The following is a 5,061-nucleotide window of genomic DNA, read 5'->3' on the forward strand; positions in this document are numbered from 1 at the left end:
TGAACGTGCTTAAAAAAAGAGTACATATTATGTACTCTTTTTTTAAGTATGTGATAAAAAATATGCATTATGCTTCATGCCAAGGTTTTCACTGCATTAATTTCTTGTCTTTGCATTCCCTGGTTCTCCATGCACATTGGTTGTCTTTTGGTGGCAACAGTTTTGCTGGCCATCCTACCTGCGTCTTCAGGTCTGAGGTATTTTTCGAGGCTTTCTTGTCCTCTTTATATAGGGCTGGTAGACAAGTACTGTGCTCTGATTGGATAGCCCTTTTCCACACACTAATTGATATCCATCTTCCACAATGATATTTCTTGGTTTTGGTTAAGAAAGCTTCGAAAGATACCTTTGACCTGAAGATTGAGGCAGGATGGCCGGTGAAACTCATCACCAGATGACAACCAACGCAGATGGAGCACCCATAAATGCAAAGACAAGCATTACAATTATTGGTTGTTTAAAAATTTATTCAATGTAAAGTATCACCTCATTAGAAGGAATTTCCCGAGTTTTCATTTGAAACCACAATTTATCATGGTTTTGGCATGGAGTTGGGTGTTGTGTTATAAATTATTACACTCATTACTATCAGGGTTTTATATGAATTTGCTGATTTATTATAACTTAAGTGGATGTTATGATTTCTAGTTTAATTTGAGTAAATATTGCTATTCGCATGAAATATATGGATATTATTTATGATTTAGACAGACACGGCAAATATATATTACATAGAAGGAATGGAAAGAAAATTTAAATTTTTTGAATTACGGTCTATATGGTTGAAGACAACTTTGTATAAATAACATACAAATGATCCCCAGAACACTATTCCATATGATTCCCCTGGAGAAAAAAGCAGAATGATACACTAATTTTAATACCTCTAGACACACACGCAGGAACCAAATAGTGTACATCAAAGTGTGCAGTTTAGAACACATTATTAACATAAATATTCCATGCACCAGTTTATTAAACATGTAGACCAATAACCTAGGTATTTAATTTATAAGTAATTATTTCTTGCCGAGATTGAAATCAATATCCTCTTGCAATATTGCAGGATTAAATGAAAGGACCTGTGTCTTTTTGCAAATTAGTACATTAATACGCAGAGATTTTGATACATTCACCTAAAATGAGAGTTAAATTTTTACTTAGTGGAGTAACCTTTAATGATTTAATTTATTTTTCAATGGACATTTTATTAAAATGCACTTGATAAGAAGAAGCTTGGATTAATTATTAATATGTTAAATTTTGCCATCACGCAAAAGGTGATTCTTATTGAAATAATTTTAAATGCAAAGAAAAGATGGAAGAATGATAATAGCAACTTTGACATGACACTTTCACATTATTTAGAGTAATTTAAATTTTCTTCAGCTTCCATAATGATGTATTTCTCTCTAAGAGAAATTGATCTAGTTCTTGACATAACATTTAATGTGGGTAAAAATACTTTTCTAAAAACTAAGGTGAGGAATTAAAGCTAATCCTGATTTTACTGAAATTATTTTAGTTTGGTTTGACTTAACTCGTTTAAAAATATAATACTCACAAAATAAGCAGAGGGTGTAGAAATCCAATGGGTAGCCCGCTGATTTACTGCCTTGGGGGCATGGATTTGATTCAGGGTGATGCCTCTTGAGATCCTCTGCCCTTCATTCATGCTTTGGGATTTTTCGGGAACTAGATCTTCCTGGGAAACCACAAAGTGGTGCAAGAAAAGGAACTGGCCCTCATTATTACCCTGTTGATTAGTGAATGCAAAAAAATCAGCCTATTACTAGGCGAGGTATATCAAAGCCAACCTACAAGTTTATTAATGTTGTTGGATAACCTAAATGAAAATAAAATCCCAGTTGGCATGAGCTTAGTATGAACTATGGGTTCACCTGAACCCATGATATTGAGGCAATTTTGAAAACTATTTGAAAATCAAACTAACCAAAAGATTAAACATGAGTAACCACCGTGATCAGCACAAAGATTAATTTTCATAAACACAAGAGTGGAGCTCACCTCACAATGTCCTGAGGCATGTGGGATTAAAAAACGGTGAAGCTGGGAATTTTCCAAAGTCACCAGGAATCAGGCCAGGCCCTTTAAAGTTAAACTGAATTATCTGATCCCTTGGCCACCACACCACCTATAAGAAATAATTTTATACTAAATTTCCATTAAAAGATTATGTTACTTTAATGATGAAATTTGAAAAATAAATTTTTTCAATAAATAATAAGACATCAGCAAAACTGCACCAATGGGATGATTACAAATTGGGCTTCTTTGGTTACGTTTTGCATCATTTTTCCAAAGCTGTGATGCTTTCATCAGCTTGATGGTATTCCCATAAAAAAGCTAATTTGAATCTGTAATTGCAACTCAGGTGTCATAAAACTGATCAATTTCCTAGTCATTTTAATACAAATAAATCTACACAAATTCACTTGAGATGGCAGACACTACACGTTTAAGAAGTGGTTACTCAAAATATTTTGCTACCACCAGAAATTGGTCCCATATTTTACAAATAAGTGTTCATTGTGGAATGATTTTTAATTAGGTTTGATTTTTAGGTAATTTGGGTAAACCTTTTATATCATACGTTGGTTAATCGGTAAATAAAAGCTTAAAGACTGTATTGGAAAGACACTGAAATACAGCCACTTCACTTCTCAATCTTGCTGAAAAAGAATTGCTGACACCACAATACAAAAAATCCTTCCATTCCACCTTAATTGTACCATCCTTCATTCCACTCTACATCCCTAGTATATTCCTGCAATCACCTGTTTCAACTAACGTTCTTTTCTTTAATACACAATATCAGGCTAAAATATGAGGAAATTTATTTTTTAAGGAAAGGAGAATGCGATGCATTTCCTACAAACATTTATTTGCTACATCCAATTTCAACATGCATCATCCTAAGGTACCCAAAGATAATGACTTCATTGAAACTAGGTGCCGCAAATGTAATGTTTATTGGAAAATGTAGAGTAATCTTTTATTCTTGGCTCTATTACAGTGTCAACCTTTGCACCATTGCTACATGCTAAGATAAAATATGTATAAGTAATTAATCATTACACATATAATACTTAGGAAGTGACAGAAAAAAATTGCCATATTCTATTAATAGAGCCAGGGCAACCTTAAGCTATAAGATTTTACCCATATTTTTTCCTCTCGGCAGCAAATGTGCATTTTTTCAGGCGATATACCTGCAGTAGGCCCAAGATGAAATGATTATGGAAGCTGGACATGTTTCAGCATACGAGTGCTTCATCTTAAGTATCTGCAAGGAAAGTAATTTCAAAATAGTATTGTTTTAAGAATGACAAAAATCAGGTTGAATTTTCATCCACTTTACACGCGATCGAATCTACAGTCCCACCCCATTCCAAATCACATGCCATCGAAGGGGTGGATCAGAAGGTAATCAGATTATAAATTGTGGTGAATCTACAATGACGAAGCATTGGAGGTCCCAAATCGAAATTTCCTCTGTGTACACGCAAGAATTGGAAGCTACCGCGGCCGTGATTGCAACCTCAGTACTGCCGAGGATCGACAATATTTGTAATTTTAGATGAGTTTGCCGAAAGCAGAGGTCATCAGCCCATTACGGGTGGATGAGAAAGGAGGAAGGGTGGAGAGAAACCAGACGTCGGCAGTAGTCCACTCTTAACGAAAGGCGCCAAGGGGTCCGCAGTTCAATGTGTCAAACGTCGGACGGTGTTCTCACTCAAAGTGCTCTTCACGAAGCCCCGTCATCGTACAGATCGAGACACCACCGAAACATATCACCCTCGCGAGCTAGGATGGCGAGCGCGATACGAATTAGGGTGCCACCGTCGCGTACGAAGTAATGAACTACAAAAATCTGGTTGAATTTTTATCCACTTAACACTATCGAATCTACAGTCCCTCTCCGTTTCGAATCACATGCCAAGAGATGGATAGACCAGATCTTGACCCACCGCAACATCCCGATCCCCAGTGATGACAATAACGGGACCATCATCAATACATGCCCAGGACAACAACCAAGGACTATTGAGCCAAGCCGAGGATCGGATTAACCGCGTACTTCAACCCTATGCTCAGTGCTTGTATGTACGGATGCAATCAAGAGAAAGCACATTTCAAAATAACTTTTGTTGGCAGACCACATGCGAACAGACATGCAACCGTCAATTTTAAAAAGTGGCCCTAAGATATAGATAATCGAAACCCGACAATTAGAAACTTGATACACTGAACATGTTTGTGAAGAAACCTAATCCTCCACCGTATGTTTTCAAGTTGGCTTGTATGAAATTGCCACTCACCAATTATATATAGTATGTAGAGCTGGCCGTGATTGCGACCGCTTACTCCTCTCTACAGTAGCTGGACGATATGCCTTCGCGGGTTACACGAACTCATGGATAGCCATCCGCTCCGATCGGCTGCCTCATCTCGGCTCTCAAAGCGAACTGGCGAGACCAGATGTCCGTCGGCAAGAAATGGGGGGACTTTGGGGGGAAGGCGGGGGAGGCTAAGGGGGAGGGGGTTATTCAGTGGGAGACTTCGCACAAAAGAGAGTGAAATCGAATCGGGACATTTGAAAAGGAGGTGGAGGGAATTGTCGGCCCATTTCAAATCCGAAAGTGCCTATTTCGCGTATCTTCGCAGGGCTTCGCACTGGTGGGAACTGCAGTCCCGCAGTTAACTGCGCCCTTCCTCGCCGAGTGTACGCACAGCTGCCTCCAAGACCGCCATCCACCAATGCAATTGCGTGCCCCTCCAGAAATGGGCCCGTGTCATTAAACGAGCCATCGTGTGACCATTCAGTGAATCCAGACTTGGGTCTCATTCTTAGTCCATGACTATACAAATACATGCCTGTAACACACCTGTCCGATACGACAGGCAGGGATTCTGCTGGAGAATCCTCAATTCCCCTACCCGCATGAGGGTAGGGGGATTGAGACCAACCTAAGAAATGATGGGGTCACCGCGACAAGAATTGAATGCTACCCAAGAATATCCCAGTGCTGTGCACAG

The 5,061-nt window shown here is 38.6% G+C and overlaps 1 long non-coding RNA gene across 1 annotated transcript; it reads right to left on the minus strand.

Moving 5' to 3' along the window:
* Positions 1-1,654: 1,654 nt before the first annotated feature.
* Positions 1,655-3,264, minus strand: LOC139700869 (uncharacterized). Its single transcript, XR_011703899.1, has 3 exons — positions 3,184-3,264; positions 2,029-2,155; positions 1,655-1,756 (listed from the first exon to the last, which is right to left on the minus strand). It is a non-coding gene; the product is annotated as an uncharacterized lncRNA (long non-coding RNA).
* Between the last annotated feature and the right edge of the window lie 1,797 nt (positions 3,265-5,061).

Source organism: Hetaerina americana, unplaced genomic scaffold (assembly GCF_022747635.1).
Source record: "Hetaerina americana unplaced genomic scaffold, ioHetAmer1.1.p SCAF_11, whole genome shotgun sequence".
In the NCBI taxonomy this organism is placed as follows: domain Eukaryota; kingdom Metazoa; phylum Arthropoda; class Insecta; order Odonata; family Calopterygidae; genus Hetaerina; species Hetaerina americana.